Raw genomic sequence first — 22466 nt, forward strand, 5'->3', positions numbered from 1 at the left:
ATTTTATATGTTGGTCAATTATAGTAATTACAACTTACTAAAAAAATACCGCTTTTTATTTATTTTTTTTGTAAGCGTACTTGATAGTACCAACATTTTGATGATAATATTTACGTGTAGAGCATGTCCTAGTCTACATTGAGTAAGCAAAAAGATTGAACTTATACTTTGATATGAAATTATTGTATCGGGAAGTCAGGCTTAAAATTAAAGCTTAACTGTAATAACTGACCCACTGTCTAAAAATCGAAAACATTTCAAAGTTAATGAATGGGATCCTTTCCAGTGGCGTGCCCTTGATCACCCGACAAGCGATTTTATAGAGGCGACTTTAATAGCAGCTCGATTGCGACTTGACCAGTATAATCGTGGCGCGATTAAAATAAGTTTTCAATTTTGATAAAATTCAATCATTAGGGTAATTTCGACTCAAAAATTATGAAAAACTTTCTTTTTGTTTGAATTTATTTGAGCGTATTGCCCGTATTTTTCAGGATATGACGTTATCACTTACTTTAGTTACAGATGTTAAGAATATAAAATTTCGGATTCGAGTACGGATACGGATATTTGAATAATAAACTAGTTTCCAGTTTTCGCCCACGGTTACGGAGCTCCATAACATCGCTATTGTATAGAATAGATTTAGGCAAAAATAGACCGAAATAAATTTCTGTAATAGTGTACCATTTTTGAACGCAAGAACTAAAAACCCAACCAACTCGTCTATAGTCGACAAATTCAAGCCAATCAACTCGTAATTACAACAATTTTCGGTCTATTTTTTCTGATTACCGTATACAATACATGCACTCATTCAGTATGCTATCATTTGTGTACAATACGTTTGACTAAAGGTCATTAGTACGAACACTATTATTTCGACTCCTTTTAATTTTAATTCTTTATTTTTTAACCACTGCTTTCTTAATTTCGGATAAATTTTTATATCGAATATCCGATAGTTTCGTTAACAGTTACGAATTTCCATAACATCTATACTCGAAAGTCATAACTAGGAACGGATTGCAGTCACTGCCATCGTTTTCACTATGTTTAATTTAGCCTAAAACAAAGTATTGGTCCAAAATTGTGGAGCAAAGTTTTCGAATTTTTTCGACTTTCTTAAAGGGTGTCACAACGTGAGTATCACTTGAAAAAGGTGTGAATTAAATGATTTGTTTTCAATTTTTAATGAAAATTGTTTATTAAGGTAATCAATTACGAAAATAAGATGTATTGAGAGAGTGTTATCTGTTTATTTAAAGATATAACGTTTTCCACAAAGGAGCCAATTATAAAATACAAACAGGGTGAGAAGGGTAATTGGCTTAACGCGATAAAATATGGTAGAAATTTCTAGAATTTGTGATATTTTTAGTAGCTTGTAGAAAATGTGATGAAAGGAGAGAAAGGGTTGTCCAAAGAAGAAATTTTGTGTGGCGTATTTTATGAATGGTCCCAAAAAGATTTTAAACTAAGTAATAGCAAAACATGCTCATTAATGAAATATTTATTCGCTCATAAAATTGGCACACTCAACTCCGGTTATCTTCTACAAAAAGTAAATGATAATACCAACCGTTTTTTTGATGGTATTTTACTTGATAATAATTCACTTTTTTTCTTTTATTTTTATTATGAATGTTAATTTTAAATAATAATAATAATAATAATGATAATAATACTTACTGACCTAATAATTTTATTATGCAGAAGAAGAATATCCGGCTTTTTAATCATAATCATGTTATTTAAATTGTATTTGTATGGGGTTACCCAGACTTAGGTGAAATTTAAGTTGTGAATCATCAATGAAAGTAAATGTGTTTTTTTGACAAAATATTTACTTTTTTAATTTACACACAAAACGGTATTAAAAGAAACAGTTAAAGTCGTCTTTCTAATTTTTAATTCAATTTAGCAAGAATCTAATTAAAGTCCGTAAACTTAAGTTTTTATAGAATGAAATAAAAATTTGAGGTAGATGTTAAGAGCCCCTTTAAGACATGCAAAATTCAAAACTTTTTGCCTGTCAATTAAAAAATATATTCGCAATCAAAGTTGGAACTTTTTAAATGGGTTAAAATGTACCAGTTGACAAAAAATATCACAATTTAAAGCATATATCTTCGGAACATTTTTACAAATTTTGTTCAAATATCTTAGTTATTTACTATCCTTGAAAATAAAATTGAAATTGTATGTGCAAATTCTCGTAAACTTGTCACTTATAAGAAGAATATTTCATGAAAATTGTCTTTTATTGCAATATCACAAAGCGATTCGTATAATTTTACTCACGGTAATAACAATTATTAGATAAATTATCATAATATTTATCACATTATAAATATGAATAACTTCCTTCATCTTATTACGAACAAACGTATCATTGAATACAATAATCATCCTACAAGTTTTTGGATAATATGTTTAATATAATTAGTCCGAGCGCCAGTCAATAAGATATCATTGATAAATAGAACTGTTGAAATTCTTCTCTAGCTTACTTATGCTTAGTCTAACAACTTTTTCCTCTACGAAAGTTGTTTTTCACGAATTTTTCATCGCGAGAGCAAACTTAAAATTGAGGAATACCTTTTTTAATTTTTATTATTTTTTACCATTATAACAGGAAGATAATAATTTTTCCATTTGTTATTCGATGATTTTGTTATAGTAACAAAACAAGATACCCATCAATTTTGAAGGTGTTTTCACAGTGAAAAATTTTCCGAGTCGCGTGAAAGACAACAACCCCCAAGAATTTTGTGTTTACGGGCAACGGGATTAAATGTCTTAATCATATTTTGTATTTAAATTATTAATATATTGGGCACCGACTGTGTACAAAATTAAGGCCTTCAAGTAGTACACCACAGTAAATTACATTTAATTAGATAATACTTTATTTTTTGTCTACAAAAAATTTTACATTTGCATTTAAGAATAATTTGTTAACGTGTGGGCTGTTTAAAATTTATTCTTTTTGTAATTTGTATTAATTTGTTTGCATTTGGACTACACAATAGGTGATCATATGATTTTTTTGTTACTTTATGAAGGCAGTATTGTTATTTGATACAGGAAACAATGCCTATGCGTTTTTGTAGAAATAGACGTCAAAGCAACAGAAAATAACAAAACTTCCATCGTTAAGAATAGATGCAAAATCTTTATTCTGAAGATACCACCCAAAATATTTCGAAAATAAAGGGCTTCAGATAAATTTCGAAACATATCATAGAACGATCATCAATCGACCGATTTTCTTGTTATAAATTTAACAAAATCCTGTATGATCCTTTATGTCGTAGTAAATAACTCACATTATACTTTTGACTAGTTTTGTTCGGGAGACACTACAAGTCTCTGAGAATTTAATACTTTGAATGGTAACTACTCCAAGAAAATAATTTTAATTCTAAATTATTTTACGGGACCAACTAGAAATAGAAGAAAATAAATTCAAATAAATAATAGTTTAAAAAAACTAAAAAAACACGCTTTTATAACTAGCTGAACTAAAAAGTAGGAAATAATTTCTGTAAGTTAAAAACAAGACCGATAAAGAAAATATCATTTAATCGTTGGCAGATATTGGTAAAAGTCATTATAAAAGATCTTAAAAATCATCCAGCGCTTTTTATGATTAAATGATTTTTTCTTAATTAGAAAAATTAAATTATTTTCTACTTTCTAGTTCAGCTAGTTATTTTTATACTATTATTTGATTTCTACTTTTTAGTGGCACAGGATAAACTTATTAAATTATTGTATTGTCATCGGTCCTTGATAAGCGTGCGAAGTTTCAATTCAATCCAACGTTTTGAAATGAGTGAAAATCACGTTCAATGATTCCGTTTCATAGTGTAAAACATTTTTCATGACATTCTAGCTGAGACACCAAAAATTCCTTACTTTGTGCAACTAACCATTAAGAGTCAGATAGGAGTTTGTAGGTATACAGTACATATCCTGAACCAATTATGATTTTTCAGTTGACCACCATCCTTGGTAGGTTAAAGGTTAACTTTGATGCAATCTCCTTAACATTTAATTACAGAAGTTATGCCAAATAAATATATACCGCCAATCTTTTAAATTAAGTAATACATAATTTATGATGTGAACATTTCCTAATTAAGTAATTACACTTCCTTTACCCACTAACTCATACACACTCCATTGACTTGGCTACGATCTGAATAATGAATGAATGCTGCCCAATGATTAAAAAGCACATATTATTTAAGTAGGATGTAGAAAGAAATAATGTGAACTCACACACAAAAGAATGTTTTATTTAATAATATTTTGCACGACAAAAAACACTAAAAAATCAATTAAGGCTATTTTGACTATATACATGCCCATGCTAAAATTTTTCGTGTGAAATGACCCACCAGGAATCATGTTGAAAAAGATGCTCCTATATGTGTAAAAGTAACTTAAAGCACCATGGCGTCAGTTTTGCGCGGTACAGGTGAGAATATGAATGTCACACCCTTGGCGTCTCACCCCTGCACCAGCAAATACGTACAGCGTTGCTGGATTCTAACTCTGAATACGTTAAGTGAAGTTACCAGAAATGAAAACATTGTTTGATTTCTCGTCAATTTTCGAAGCCCTACGTGATTTATTTCTGTACGGCATTTATGTAATTCACTACGAATACTTATGCCGAGCTAGTATCCAGCAACGCTGTACATATTGCTGGTGCAGGAGTGAGACACTAAGTGTGGTGTGCTTTCAAGAACGTATCTAACGATCATTATTTCTTTGAAAATTTTCAGAACTGCGACATTTTCTTTTAGGAGACTTGGAAAATTTTTAATAGTCTGACAAACTTTAATATTGATTAATTCATTAATAATACAGTCAAAATTTGATTTAAACATTACCTACGTAGACTTAATATGTTTTTAAAAGTATTCGCAATTCAAATAAAACATGTTTATTGTTGAATTTTTGATTTATTACATATTGATTCCATAAAATAAAAAATTGTTTTAGGATTCCGTAAAAATTTTAAAAAATTTTACTTGATTTTATAAATTTAGTATGTAATAATCTCAATCGGAGATACAAATCGATCCTAGAAGTCGCAATTCGTATGGAATAATATATTTTTTGGATCAAAATTACTCAATAGACTATATCAAATTCTGAAACGAAAAGTAATTTTGTGAATTTTATTAAGTAACCCATTAGAAATTGGTCTCCAATTTTTAATAAAACTCAATAAATTGTAACCCAAAAAATCCAAATGTGGATTGAAACGTGAAAAAAAAGCTGATTAGTTTTTCTAAATTCTCGAAAATTCTATAACGAAGAAAACAAAACATAAGTTTATTTGGACAAAATCATTGCTCTAAAGTGACATGACGTCATATTCAAGGGTATGGTACGTAAAAAAAATCCATGAACCCTAACATTCTGCCGTGTGATAAACAGCTCCTGAGTCGATGTGGAGGATTTTCTTTGATAGGACATATATATAGCAGAACAGCCATTTTCGAGATAAAGGGAAAGGGGGAAATAAAATGGGTAAAAATTTAAAAAAAAACTTCTGCTCCTTGCAAATAAGTTCCCTAACGACCGCCAAAATGTTACGTAATGCTAGCTGACATATCCCCCTTCCCTTCTCGACTAATATCAATCAAACTATGTTACTCATTTGTGGACGTTTGGGAGGACGAAGGGGGGGGGATATCTGCCAGGAGTATGTAACACTTGTGCGATCATATGGAAGCTTATTTGGTAAGAGGATTAATTTTTCTCAATTATTACTTATTTTATTTCGCCCTTCCCCTCTATTTCGGAAATGGCCACTTTGTCGTATATATGTCCTATGAGAGAAAATGCTCCACATCGACTCAGGAGCTTATTTTCCACGCGACAGAAAGTTGGGGTTTTTTACGTGTCATATCCTTGAAAATTATTTCAGTACGACTTTAAATTTCTAAAAAATCAGAGAAAAGTATGATAGAATACTGTGAAAAATTTATAATAAGATTAATTTGAAAATTGATTTTTATGTCCAATCTGTTAGCATGAAGTGAATAAACTAAATGACTTCCTAGAAAGGAAGTTTTCTCAAACGCTCTTCTTTCTTTTAAAGATGAAGAATTTACACTTGTATAAATTTGAAATCCTTTTTCGTTTTTTTTCTCTAAAAATGTATACGGAATCCTTGTTATAGTAAAGAAAATTCATGAGGTTTGTTTGAATGGAATTGTACATTTTATAAATATATATGCCGTAGCTGTAGGGCTATTGGTATTACTTTAATTAACAAACTATTTTAATCACTAGTATTTTTATACTTTTATTACAGATTTTCATGACAAGGCCATTACAAATATTTATTGTTACGCTCCGTACTTAATACATTCAAATTACCACAATATTTTCTTTTTTTTCAAATTTCTGCGAAAATTCTTGTCATATCTATATTTTTCCATTTCCATTTTATTATTCTGATCTAAGATTATATGCTATTTCTTCTCCTAGTCATTGCAAGGATGATAATTAGAAGAAGTGTTAAAAAAATACAAGAACATAAGCATTCATTTTAATCTTTTATGCAAGTTTGACGTGAAAATGATGTCATAATTACATAAGATGTAAGAAATTCATTATTCATTATGCCATTACTTGTTGGCGAAATATGATGTCAATTGAATCTTGTTTTTAAAATTTTTATTGGTTAAAAGTTTTTTTTTATTGTTTCCATAGGTTTTTATGAAAATTTTTATAAATTCTATGGGCCTAGCAAAGGGGCAAGGTAGCGAGGGGGCTTACTAGTAAAGTTTCTTATGAAATTCCTATTATCTATGCATATAAAGCTTGATCCTGAATGACTGACTGACGGATCAACGCACAGCCTAAACCGCTGATCGTAGAGACCTGAAACTTGGAGGGTGTGTTCTTTGTATGACGTAGGCATCCGATAAGAAAGGATTTTCGAAATTATATCCCAAAAAGGGGGAAAACGGGAACTAAGTTTGTATGAAACAACCTGATTCCTTGAAAATCTACTCCAAATTTTGCATAAACATTCATTGATGAAAGACTTGTTTTGTATTTTATTGAAACTCATCGCTTAACGGGGTTAAAAAGGGGTAGAAAGTGATTTTGAGAGTAATTTTTGTATAGAAATTGATATTCGTAATTTTTGAATTAAATACTTAACCGATTTTAAAAATTATTTCACCTATAGAAGAAAGTTACAATATCAGTGAGTATTATAGGCTTTTTATTTTCGAAAGAACTAGGGTTCCCCACTATAAAATTAAAATCCACAAAATTGTGAACAAAAGGGAGGATAAATGAGGTCAAGGAAGTGAAGACTATAACACGGTAATCTATGTTTTTAAAGTTGAAATTGTCCAGCAAAGCGGGCGGGTATCTGTTAGAATATCCCCCTCGTTACCCGTTAGTATACCCCTGACTTTTTGCTGTTTAAGTCAGGGCGTTGCAATGATTTTATGTTATTTAAATTTTCGTATTTTGGTAATTTATTTTTAATTTTAAAGAGGCTTAAGTAATGCTACTGAAGAGGATTGCCAAAGCAATTGAAACCGGTCTAGTTAATTAATAATAATTTTATAATCTAGCTAAATACTTTTATTGTGGGTCCTGAAGGAGATATATTTTAACAAAATGATTTGTGTTTATGTATGGACTTAACACTCTCTTATTCAATGCCAATTTGAACCCTAGGTTTTGGACCCTACACAAGTTACTCTAATTTTAAATCCTTAGTATACATTTTCAATAAAATCTTCATCAAAGTTCTGAATTCAAAGCAATTAATTTAATTATTATATTCAGTAAAATAATTAATAACAAAAACACTTAATAAAACTATTAATATTTCCATATATAAAACAATATTTTCTTAAATATTCATAAATTATAAACAAATATGTGAAAAATGACATTTGTTACAATTTAAAATGCTAAAAAAAAATCACATATACAAAATGAAATATTATGTCTGCGTAATATTATATTGTAATAAATTAATATACTTTAATTTTTTAATATGAGTCATTATAAAAAAATACGACCACCCAATATCTTTCATCATATATTACTTTATTATATTAAAATTCATTTATTATTCAACAAATCATATATTCAAAGCAAGTGTAATAATAATTAATACAAAAATTTGTTATTATTTCAAATTTATATTATTTTCTATTTCCTTATTTTTCTATTGAAAATAGGTTTTTTATATTTTATTTATTTTTATATAATTTTCATTAATTTATAAATTTAATTCACGTGTGGTTTATCATTTTTAACCCCGACTAACAAAGTGGGATGTTAAAAGTTTATCGCGTCTGTGCAACTATGTATCTGCGTGTCTGTCTGTGGCATCGTTGCTTCTAAGCGAATGAACCGATTTTAATTTTATTGTAAGGTTTTTTAATCGAAAGTGTTCTCAGTTATGTTTTAACAAACGAACCGATCAGACCTGGGACGTTTTTTATTTTTTTGTTTGAAAGGAAAACTTGATCGAGAGTGTTCTTAGCTGTTTCATGTGTGAAGGTTCCGTACCGGTAATAACTAGAAAATAGATGATGATCTTCAGACGACTCAGCAGATTCTCTTGAAACATAGCTCACTATCGGGAGGTCACTATCGGTCATATTTCCTTTCCTACGATGCCACAAATGAATCGATCAGACCTCTTTTGTGTTGGAGATTTATTTAAATTTTTAATGTCAAAATTCAAAGTAATTAAAAATGTTTAGGTATTTTGCTATTGTGGTCTAAACAAAGCTGCTAACGTTGACCTAAGATCCAAAACTTTGCGCCACAACTGGTATTTGGGCACATTTGTTTGTTTTCAATGACTGCTCACAGAAAAAATGCCACTTTTCGAGAAAATTTTCTTGGAAGTTAATGAAACCTTTCGACGATTTCTTTTTACGAGAGTTGAAATTATAATGATCTTGAAGGTAATCGTCTAATTCAAGGTATCCAGTAATCAAATACTCTCTTATGAAACCGAATAATTTTTCTTGAAATATTTTCTGTATCTGACTTACTATAAAAGCATTTTAACACTCTGTGATTGATTACCGTTGTTCAAGTTTCAGCACTTAATATAATGAGTAAAGTAAAAGAATAAAATATTATCCATAAGCTCATTGTTTTGAAAAAACTTGATTACATATTTTTAAGAACAAAGAAATGTATTCATAATTTGTTGTACTTTACATAAGGAGTTGCCTAGCCCGGAAATATTGGCAAATCTTATAAATAAAAATTAACCTTCCCATGTTTTTGGCTACAAAAAATTATTCAATGGATTCACTCGAAACTTTACACGTTGGTATATTTATACTCAAGAGTATTTCCAAAAGTTCCCACGAAAGCGGCAAATATTTAAAAATAACTGAAAAGAATGTAAGATATATAAATGTCATGCAGTTTCGTTTAGCATTCATAGATGGCAAACTATGTATAGAATTATAATTTCGTTTAGTATTCATATGTGATATGTATTGGATCATAACTCTGATATAGAATCCGTATGTTTGTGGTCGCAAAACTCGAAGGTAATCGATGAATTATTTTGAAATTTTGTTTTGTTTTGAAATTTTAAAGTTCAAGTCAAGCTACGCAAAATAGAATCGACACCAATTGCGAATAATGCACGCCAATATCTCCTAGACTAAGTAAAAATGGATAAAATCGTATGCATCACATTTTTAATATTTAAAATATTATTTATTTACTGTCTGTCTATTACTATTCAATTAGTGGTTTTCTTTGTTTTTGTCATTAATTTCATATATATTTTTGTTTATTCAAACATTTTTGTATGTATTTATTTATTTGTTTTTTTTTTTTAATAAGTTGATCCGTTATTTTAACTAATTAAATATTAAAAGAAATTTTTTTAATATTACACCACTGTACGTAATTATCACAAATAATATTTCTAAAAATGTGGATCTTTTTCAATTTTTATTATTTTTGTTTCCTGTATCAGTTTCAATGCCACGCGATACTTTTCTACAAAAGTATTGATAATAATTTTACAAAAAACCCAAATTACAAAAAAAGGTTAAATTAATTCATTTTTAAACTCAATCTTCTCCTTAGAATATTGATAAATATCTTGGAAATTCTCTCTAAATAAGTAAAAGGAAAATAAGTGTTTCTAAATTTTATATAAAATTATTATTAATAAAATGTTTAATTTCCAACCTTGAATTAATATGTAAAAATTAACCCACAATTCCTGGCTGAAATATCAACAATAATTTCAGGTTCGTGAAACATCACAGAACATTTCCAGATTTTGAAAGTAAAAAACAAAAACAATTTCTGATGCACGAGTGACCTACAACTTGTTCAATATAAGAATTAAAGCGTCTGAGCTTTCGAATATTATTTGTTTACTTTCAGCTTCTTTGTGTGATTTTAAAGGCTTAATTCTGATATCTCTGCTGTATATTTATCTAAAATTCACCTCTTTTAACAATGAAACACAAAAAAATTGTTTTTTTAGAAAACCAAGTGTAACAACTTAAGGAAGTTATTTTAGGTGTATAAGCAGTTTAAAGTAAAAAATTCAATTTTTCTTTGACTGCTATTAATAATTCGATCAAAAAATCTCAGAAGTAGACAAATGAGAGCGCTTTCAAAAAATTTGTCTCCCTTTTTAAACCCTTAACATAAAGCGGGTTAGGTTTGATTTTTAAAAATCTGAATTAAATTTTTTTTTAAATATTCTTTTCAAACGAGCTGCTTGCGGACCAAATCCGATATGTGGGTCGAATTCTATTAGTATTTGAAGATTTCGAAAAGGTATTTCGGAACTGATTGTTTTATAAAAAAAGATTTTTTACCCCTTAAAATTTTCGATCCAATTTTTTTTTTTTCATGTATCATAATTTCATCATTATCCGAAATTAAAAATAAAAAACGATATATACCACTTTTTTTTTATATATTAACTTGAAAAAATTTCAAATCAACATTTCAAAACTTAAAAACTTTAGACAAAATTTTTCCTATTTTATCGCACGTTTGAATATTATGTTTTAAAAAAATAAATATATATATTATTTTGTATATCTCAAGCATTCAATTCAATTCAGTTCAGTTTACGTATGAATATGAATGACATTGAATTTTCTAAATTAAAACTGATAAATACTTTCAAATCAATTTATGAATGGATAAATAATTAACATTCTTTGTGCTGAAAAATAAATACAAAAATGTCTAGATCAACAATCTTGTTCTGAGTTGACTCTGACTAACCATGTCTATCCCTTTTTATTTTAATACAAATTTTTATCATAATTGTGTGTATAATTTTTTAGAATGTCCAATGTTTTCTGTCAAAATACATTGCAGCATGGAAAAAATCGAAACTTTTTAAAAAAATTCAAATGTTTGCGAAATTTCAAAACATCTGTATTCTGTAATTTCGAGAAAATTGTCTTACCGCGATCATCTACAACTCATTCGAATGCTTGTAATTCGTAGTTTTTCACCACTACGAAGATGAAAAACATATATCGTCGAGATTTAGAAAGATGAAAAAATAGTTAATCTTATAATTTTCTATAAAATTTGAAAGCGTATATACGGGGCGCAAAATTTTTTTGTTATAAATCTTAGGGATGAAATAGTGTCCCATTTTTAAACGCAACTTCAGAACCCAACCAACTTCTCTATAGTCGACAAACTCAACCCAACCAACTCGTAATTACAACAATATTCCGGTTCTATAAAATTTTCGGGCTATTTTTTCAGATCTATTATACCAAATCGATTATAGCATTTCTTTGTCGAATGTGTTTTAACGCATCTTTGCACGATCTTTTTGATCAAATTATGCACTGTCAATTTTTGTATTTATTGGATCAAATTTACTTACTTACCAAAAGACTTTTGTTAAATTTTTTTATATTTAATCAAATTTGGCTAATTTTTACTGAATTTATGTAACAATTTTTCAATTTATTTGTTAGTAAAATTTTATATATCGAAAAATATATCTAAAAAATAACTTCTGTCCATACTCCCTTTGCCCAAGGATTTAATCAGTTTTGGATATGATATTTAGAATCTATGGAAGTCTGGATTTTAGCATGTTCTGAAATGATAAAGGAAAGAATTATTCGAATTACTTTTCTAGGAATATCAATTTGTTTAAACCGTAAGAAAAAAAACTAAAAATGTTCCTCAGCATATTAATTTTATAAAACCTTAAATGTTGAAATTTTAAGAACGCGCGATAATAGTTTTAAGGTTTGTAAAAATATTTTCTGAATTGCTGTAAAGTTTGAAGGTAAATCAACTTGAACTAATTACAAAAGTTTTTATCCAATTTGAAAATATTTTTTATAACATTTTTTTCCTAATAATATGCGTGAATTTTTTCTTGTAACATTTTTTTAATTATTTTTCATTATGATGATTAATAGAAAAATTTAAAGGTTTTTCTTATCAACAATATTGATTGATTGATTGATTATTTAATATCCATAAATAATATCGATTTCTATTTAACAAATTACCTTTGGTACAAAATATATAAATTGATAGTAGTAGATATAGAATGTCGCGTATGATCATTGGCGTATAAAATTTCTTCATTTTTTTTTCAGTGTTGTAGCTTAAACATCTCGTTTTTCTGATTACCCTAGAAAGGGGATAATTTTCGGGATACAAATGCCACTCGGAAGAGTGTTGTGCCTACTAAGTTCTAATTTCTATCTTCAGTGATTTTGCCCTCGACTTTTTCTGTGGGTTTGAACCTTAAGTATATAGCTTCATAACCTTAAGTATATACCTTCATGGTTGCAAATATTTCGTACAACGATAAGATATAGTGCAAAAGAAAACTATATTTATAAAAATTAATTATACATGGTATGTTATATTTTACATTTACTGTACCTATTGTATATGACAATATAACCAGTTTTGTTTATAATTTTATTATTAATAAAATATAATTTCAGATTTTAGGTTTATAAAGAAGAATTGATATCATACCGCTTGTGAGAAGTGTTATATTATTTTGAAAATATTGTTAATATTGTATATCAAAAAAATCTTAGTTACAATACAACATACGTTCATCAATCTATATTGGTCAATAAAATTATTAACATGGACTTCCCATATACGAAATTCACACCCCGTTTTTAATCCCTTGGGATAGGAATTCCGTAAATTCTTAGTGGACGTCCATGTCACGAAAGTTAAGTATAAGTATGCCAAATTTGAAGTTAATCGGACCGATAGTTTCGAAGATTTCGTGATGAGGCAATCGGTGGTAAATCGCTTATATATATATACTAGCTGAGAACTACCCGCTTTGCTGGGCAACATCCCCACTTGCACCCCTCCCTCCACATTTCCTTGCGTTGGATAACAGTTTTGTAATGTACACGTCATGCTCTTTTATTTGATACCCCACTTAGGTATATTTGTAAATATTCGATATTTCCTTCCCACTTTCTCGCTACACCTTTCTACCCTCCGAAGGTTAAAAAAATTTCTAAATGTAATTTAAAACATTCTGACCAAGTTTTGAACTATTAAAAGCCATAATTGAAAAATATGAATTTTTTATTCATGAACACCCTCGCAACCCCCCTTGTGGGTGCAATTTCGTAAAATCCGTTCTTAGCTGACCTTTACTTGGCAAAAGGAATATTCCTGCCAAATTTCAAGTCTCTAGGTCTTATAGTTCCAGAGATATCGTGATGAGTGACTATCTATATCTATAGAAAGTCTCCTATATATTTATAGATAAGAAGATGAGACCGAAAATGTACACTTTAATAGATTAACGGCCATTACGCATTACGTTAATGAAAATAAATTTTCCTCCTAATCATTACGTTCTTGTCTGATTTACATTTATAAAAAGTTATGGTGGTAGATTTAATTACATTATTATTTATTTAGTTACTCTTATTTCAAGTATTGTTTATTGAAATATAATATTAATTATAATTAATATTATTTATGTATTTATTTAATTGATATAATATTTAATAATCTAATCAAAACAATATAAAATTAATTTACTGCTACTAATGAAAGGATGATTCATTTTTTAAGGAGCGTGTTTCTGCTATCACTGTCATAGGTATCGTTCTTTGTTTGCTTCAAGAGTTCTTAAGATAGACCTCTATAAATTAAGAAAATGTATTTATTTATTCAACCCAATAATTTTATAAATAAAATATTCATTTTGTTTTATTTATAATAATATTTATATTAAAAAATTTATAATTAAATACTCATGCAACTTCTATATCCACCAAAATCCTAATTTTGCTAGTACTCCTATCGAATTAGATGAAATGTATTGATGTTTTAGAGACAGCAATGCCACCGATTCCAACTTTTAAATGCTATCGAAAACTATGTATTTTAGAGAAAAAATAGGTCAGTCTAAAGTGATCGGGCATAAAATTCTGATCCATTTGTATATACGAGTATAAACTTCATTATTATCTTTCATGTTCTCTGAAAAATTGGCATCAATGTACTAAAATTTTCTGTCCTTTTGGTGATTTTTTAATTTTTCTTAAAAACTTTGCATTCTATTTCCTGAGCAAAAATTTCCTACGTATATTTTGATTATGCCCAATCTTTCTCATATTCGGAATAATCGACGCTTCAGCATCTCATCAAGAAATGAAGCACTCTCTTTTGAAATATCTCTTTTTTAAGAAAATGCCTTCCCTAAGTTTGCCTTACCATTGGAAGCTTTTTCTTAATAAAGGGGTAAATATATTCCTGCATATCCAAAATGCATTATTTCCCTTGGTTAATCACCAGCCCAATAGAAACCACCACTGTTTAATTTACAACAGGATTAGTTTACCTTATCCCTGTAAGTTTCTCCTTGAGAGTTCATTTTTACTAAGAACCAACTCCTAACATTTCCGTATGTGCTTCTGTGATGAAAATAGACTTAAGAGATAACTGGTACTTAGAATTACCAACAGAAACAGCTTCCAGGAATAAGCTAAACTAATCCTGTTGTACATTGAACTGTGGAGATCACTTGAACTGAAAACTAACCAAGACAAATAATATATTCTGAAAAAAACTTCAGTAATAGTGTCCCATTTTTGAACGCAAGGACTAAACACTTCAGAACCAAACCAACTCCTCTTTAGTCGACAAACTCAACCCAACCAACTCGTAATTTTAACAATACTTCGGGTCTATAAAATTTTCGGTCTATTTTTTCCGATTACCGTTTATAATGATTAAAAATTTGATTATCTACTAGGAGTTATAAGCTTGTAGTCGTTAGTGTCACTGAGGATCTGAGATAAATTCCTACTGCTTCACTTTGAACACTTCTAAACTACCAGTTCACCAAGTAATTGAAACAGAAGCTATGAGAACGACCTATCTACAAATTTTGGATGGTAGTACAACAGCGTGAACACGGGTCTTGCGAATATAATGACCAAGCTTCAACTGCAAATTTAGTGTTGCTCATTCTGCTCGAGCGTTTGTAATCGAAATGAATAGAGCGTATTTATACACAGATATGTCAAGAGCGGAGACATTCAGAAGTTGGAATTGAAGGAATCAGACCTAAATAAAAAAAAAAAACCTTACATCATTCTACGGCTGATGCTTGTGCGTGGAAGTAAAAATCTTTGATGGAATTTGTCGCCATAACAATAATAAGAGTATAATAATTTTTATTTGGCATTTAAAAGTTATGTAAACAATATAAAATATGTCTGTTTACATAAAATATTATTGATGTCACAGCTCACAGTCACAAACTCATGGTGACAGAGATGAGTTGAACGCGTGTACGTATATTCAGTTAATAAGTTTTTAAGGTTGATTGGACATAAAGTACATTTGTATATTAAGGTAGTACGAGCACCAAGGTAATTTTAGATTTAGAGTTGAAATTATTTGTACCTTATTTTTAACTTTGATGATGAGTTTAAAATTAGAATAAAATTTTTCAATATCTGCCTTGGTTTTCGAAATATCGAAAGCTAAAAATTAAACAAAATTTTCAATTTCGATATTTTAAGAATTACTCCAGATATCGAAAAATTTTATTCTTACTTTTCGTCTTATTTTGTCAAGTTATAACATAATTCGCGCACCATCAAAATTGAAAATATATTTTTTTTGTAATTTGTGTACCCACTACCTGTGCTTATACATCCTTAATTAGTCGGGCACAACGAGTTTTTTTTTTTTTTTTCAATAATTTATTAAGGTTTTAAATTTAATTTAAATAGTTTTTATACCATGCATATATGTAATATGCAAAGTATACTAAGTTTAGTCCCAAGTTTGTAACGCCTAAAAATATTAATGCTATGAAAAAAATTTTGGTATAGGTGTTTATAAAATCACCTAATTAGTCCATTTTCGATTGTCTGTCCGTCTGTCTGCCAACACGATAATTCAAAAACGAAAAAAGATATCAAGCTGAAATTTTTACAGTGTATTCAGGACGTAAAAAGTGAGGTCGAGTTCGTAAATGAGCAACATAGGTCAATGTGCGTAGCATCAATATTTTTAAGCGTTACAAACTTGGGACTAAACTTAATATGCCTTGCATATTACATATATGCATGGTATAAAAAGTTAGAGTATAATGTAAAATTAAAGTGTACTGCCCAATCCACCTTAAACTGTCATTTAAAACGATGCATGCTGGTTGCAATGCAATGATATAAAATGATTCTTACATGATGTGATAAATGATTTTAATTTGGCATGTTTATAAAATTTATTACACTTCCGTTTTTAATAAAATGCAACATACAGTAGAATCTCGATAAGTTAAAGTCCAAGGGAAACAAAAAATATTTTAAGTTATAGAGGTTTTTAGTTATCAAGGGTCTATGTTATTGAATGCATCAGAAGGATGGGTTCAATAAAATACTGAAAATTAAATACATATGTAATCATATTTATTCACATTACTTACATGTACTCATTTTAAGACAGTTTTATCACACAGTAAGTAAAGCGATGTTTCCAGAACAACAATCAAAAAACTTATGATGCAAGCAAGTCGTTGTCACAAAGCTAACCACCGCTAAGCTTTGAAGAATTTAGATAAAGCAAACAATAGGTAATGTTATTGTTTACGTTAACAAGTAAAAACGTGCAAGCAATAAATATCGAAACCATTTGTTTTGACACTCTTTCAAAATGACTCATTCACACAATTTTATGTTATAGAGGTTGTGGAAACATTTCTTTTAGTTACTGAGGGCCTAACAGAAATTATTTATTTAAGTTATAGAGGTTGCGTATTTTAAGCTATAGAGGTTTTGGGCTCTGATGGGAAGGGAACGTAGTATTTTTTGAAGTAACTAAGGTTTTTATGTTACCGAGGTTTAACTTATCGAGATTCTACTGTATTTTATTAATTAAATACAATTTTCTTATGTGTTTTTTTAATGCAGAAATTCCCAACATGTTTTAATATGGTATTGCGAACAATTACTGGGAAAATCGTTGTAATTCTTACGCCTTTCTTGTGTTAATATTCGGAAAATTCGTTTATTGACGATTCTTCGGCAGCAAAAATCACTCTAACAAGATGCATACAACACAAAAACCAAATTCTTTTGCCGATTGGATGGGTGGTTTTCAAGATACTGTAGAAAATCTCTCCAAACTAGAAAGTTCATAGAAGACTTCGGCAATGTATTAGGAAATACCCGATCAATAGTCAAGTCAAATGATCCCGCTTTTTATACCATGCATATGAAATATATCAAGGTATACTAAGTATAGTCCCAAGTTTGTAACACTTAAAAATATTGATGCTATGAACAAAATTTTGGTATAGGTGTTTATAAAATCATCACGATTACTCAAAAACGAAACGAGATATCAAGCTGAAATTTTTTAAGCGTGCTGAGGACGTAAAAAATGAGGTCGAGTTCGTAAATGAGCAACATAGGTCAATTGGGTCTTGAGTCCGTAGGATCCCTCTTGTAAACCGTTAGAGATAGAACAAAAGTTTATAGGTAAAAAATGTTTCTTATAAAAAAATAAACAACTCTTGTTTGAAACATCTTTTCGTAAACATCACTGTTTACCCGTGAGAGCGCATATTATGCGCAAATTGTATTATTATATCAGTTATATGTGTGTGACATGTATGTATGGGTAATGTGATAGAGTAATCAGCACAGAGTAGTCTATACATGGTATTTCAATAATTAACTCAGTCAATTGTCTGTTTTTACTTGTTTTTTGTAATACAGTAGAATCTCGATAACTTAAACCTCGGTAACATAAAAACCTCTGTTACTTCAAAAAATACTATGTTCCCTTCCCATCACAGCCCAAAACCTCTATAACTTAAAAGACGAAACCTCTATAACTTAAATAAATAATCTCTGTATAGGCCCTCAGTAACTACATAGAAACATGTACATACCTCTATATTAACTAGGGTACATAGAAACATGTACATACCTCTATATTAACCTTTACCTAACATATAGACACTTGATAACTTAAAACCTCTATAACTTAAAATATTTTGTGTTTCCCTTGGACTTTAACTTATCGAGATTCTACTGTATTTAGATCTAAACTATACTATTACAAAATTGCACATTAATTTTATTAAATTTTGAAACAAAAAATTGCAAAATAGGAGCTAAAAATTTATTAGCTCCAATTCTTATAAAACTGAGAAAATAAGCTAATTTTGTCGCAACAAATACAAAAATTTCTTTCATTTACTGTTTGAATGCATAATTTATGAGATAACATCCAAAAAAAATAAAAACAAAGTATTTGTTTGAAACTAAAGTTGCAAAAATCAATATCAGTTTGAATAAAAATCAATATTAAAGGAAATTAGTGTGAAAAAACCCGTTCACTTGGCTATCTAACTTGTAGTTTTTGAGATAATGTCGGATAATCAGTAAAGAAAAAAACAAAAGTAAAAAATATGCATTTGTCCAAAAATTCTACCTCCGAATGACGTTAAACTTCAATCTGTATGATTTCTACAAGATTAGGAAAAAGAGCGATGAGTTATATTGGTAAGTCGAAAATTTTACAAAAAAATTAAAAATTAATATAATATCGGACTATCGAAATGTAACTAGCACCGAAGAAAATTAAATAAAACAAGTATTTAAGGCTAAATAGATTTCTATTCGTTTTTTTGGAATCGGAGATAAAAACCATTTTACGTTTAAGCCTATCAATTAGTAATGAATTAATTTCCTGTTAAAAATAGTCCAAATATATTTTGTTAAATGCATTCGCATAAAATAAAATACATAAATTAAAAACTCGTGAGCAGCAGAGCTCTATCACTTAGATCCTGGTTTCCCCTCTTTTTTTCATAATTTTGAACAAAAGCAATATTATTGCATTGGAAGAGGGAGACGTAGGGATCTGAAACTGCTAAAGGCCACTAACATTAACTTTTGCTCAATTTAGGGAAACTTTAAAGGTGTGCAAAACCTTAAAAACGGCGAAAATTGGAAAAAAATTTCACTAAAAATGGGTATAGTTGTTTTGATGTCTTCTGGATCCACCAGAAGACACTTCCTTGACACATATCATACATTAATATCTGGATGACCGAGCTTTGCTCGGTATTTTTTTAGTTAAAAAGTCACAAATTTTATCACTAATATAAGAATCATTTAAAACTCCACATAAATTCCAATTTGAATGTCCCGGTAATGTACTATATTTCGTTAACTACGATATACACCAATAGATGTCAGGAAGAGTCATATTTTGCAGTGTATGTTTCAGTTTTTCATGAAAAAACGGATAAAACGATGTTTTTTAAAATGAAACCTAGCTAGATCGACTTTTCGGCCTTGATATCTGTTTTTGTTTTTGAGTTATCGTGTTGGCAGACAGACGGACAGACAACCGAAAATGGACTAATTATTTGATTTTATAAACACCTATACCAAAATTTTGTTCATAGCATCAATATTTTTAAGCGTTGCAAACTTGGGACTTAACTTAGTATACCATGCATATTACATATATGCATGGTATAAAAACATTGACTATATATCTGTCTGTTTTGGAATGCTGTACGGTACCGTAAAGTATATACTACAAATACTGTTATTTGATTTGATTATCTCTTCTGTTCTAATTTGCATAAAATATGTTGATGTATCTAATTTAATTACATTATAATATTAATAATAATTATAATATATGAGACCATAAGTTATTTTTAATATTTGAAGTCATGTCAAATTTACACAGACATCAATCTCAATCATATTAGCAATGATCTCATTAACAAATTTTATACATTTTATATGATTCAAAGAAAAATCATCATGTTTTATGGTTGTTCATATATCAAAATCCAAAACAAAAAGTATCGATGATTATCAAGAGATGTTCTATTTGCGAAAAAAAATGTATTCAATTCGAGAAAAGTCAAAAAAATATTCGATCTTAACAAAAAAACACAAAATTCAGGAAAAAGATATACAACAGTTACATAAGAAATTATACAACAAAATGGGCTAGAAATGGATACTTAGGAATTTTCGGGGTCGCTGATCACTATTCCGAAGTCAGAATTTCGATATACTCCCTCCCCCTTCAGGGGTTATTCACCCCGCTGGTCCAAAATTGCAATATTCTGTAAATATTCAACAAAATGGATCAAAAAAGTATACTCGGGGGTTTTTGGGTTCGCTGATCTCGATTCCGAATTTAGAATGGGGATATACTCCCCCTTCCTGGGGTTTTTTGCCACTCGCTGGCCCAACACAGAAATATTCAACAAAATAGGCCAAAAAAGTATTCTCGGGGCGAATAACCCCAGAATAGGGGAGTACATCTTCATTCTAACTTCGGAATCGTGATCAGTAACCTAAAAACCCCTGAGTATACTTTTTTGATCCATTTTGTTGGATATTTACAGAATATTGCAATTTTGAACCAGTGAGGTGAATTACAAGTGACCCAAGAGGGGGGGATTATATCGAAATTTTGATTTCGGAATAGTGATCAGAGACCCCGTAAACTCCCGAATATACGTTTCCGGCCTATATTTTCAAGGTATTAAAATCAAAACTTTCTAGAGGCAAAAAGTTAGGTGTAGATTCTGATATATGGACCTTCCAATTTTTTTAAAAAAACTGGCTCGATATAATCCCTTTTTTCTTGATTGATTGGGTACTCAGAAGGTTGCGATGAGCTAGTATTTGCTTTTGATTTTTAAGTGCATATAATCAATGAAAATTTTTCATCCTGCATTCCGCAAATTCTAACATATATGTTATCTTCAACTAATGAATTGTTCAACTGCAAAGCCAAACCTCCACTTTCATGAAAATACCTAGAGGAAGCATTCATTGATTATATTCACTTAAAAATCAAAAGCGAATACTAGCTTAACGCAACCTTCCGAGTTTTTACGTTTGAACTACCTTAAAGAATTATAAGAAAAGCATAACTTTTTAATATAATAATTATTACCTATTTTATTATTAATGAAAATCACATATTTTTACAACATAAATTTTCCATTAATCACTGTGACCTTTGTGTAAATAAGTTGCCGACAACGCAGCGCAAAGAAATTATTATACATATTTTATGTATTCGTGGCTTTCATATATAAACTGAAATTAATTTTTATTCTTTAGAATATTACAAAATCGATGGTTTTAAAACGCTAAAATAATACATTTTATAATTAAAATTTATAATTTTAAAATGATGAAATGCAATATAGTATGAATCAATATGTATGAACCATTGAGTCACAGTCTAAGGGGGTACACTTAAAGGTAATTTATTTGAGAAAACAAGTTCATTTAAAGTCAGGAGTCATCCATCCTTGATCAATTTCTCGGTGGTACCTTTCTACCTTTTTATACCCTGTATATATGTAATATATATCATTATACCCTGTATATATGTCATGTATATCAAGGTATATTAAGTTAAGTCCCACGTTGCTAAAAATATTTATTCTACGAACAAAATTTTGGTATACGTGTTCATAAAATCATCTAATTAATCCGTTTCCGGTTGTCCGTTTGTGGATACGTTAACTCAAAAGCGAAAAGAGATATCAAAGTGAAATTTTTGTAGCGTGATCAGGACATAAAAAGTAAGATTAATTTCGTAAATATACAACATAGGTCGATTGGGTCTTGGGTTCGTAGAATCTATCTTGTAAACCGTTAGAGATAGAACAAGGGTAAAAAATAAACAACTTTTGTTTGAAACATTTTTTCGTAAACATCACTGTTTATCTGTGAGGGCGCAAATTAGAACAAAACTTTGGTATCCATTTCTCAAAAACTATAAAAACACAAAGTTGAAAATTTTTCTTCAACGAGTGTTCTTGTGAAACATTCTCGACAAACGAGAAAAAAATCTAAAAAATACTTACGAAATTTTCGAAACCCAAATAAATT

The 22466-nt window shown here is 29.2% G+C and overlaps 1 protein-coding gene across 1 annotated transcript in view; it reads left to right on the forward strand.

Annotated features, from left to right (window-relative positions):
• LOC123294620 (guanine nucleotide-binding protein subunit alpha homolog) overlaps positions 1-22466 on the forward strand; it is a 35870-nt gene that overhangs the window by 7953 nt on the left and 5451 nt on the right. The window lies entirely within an intron of this gene.

This window comes from Chrysoperla carnea, chromosome 3 (genome assembly GCF_905475395.1).
Source record: "Chrysoperla carnea chromosome 3, inChrCarn1.1, whole genome shotgun sequence".
Lineage (NCBI taxonomy): Eukaryota > Metazoa > Arthropoda > Insecta > Neuroptera > Chrysopidae > Chrysoperla > Chrysoperla carnea.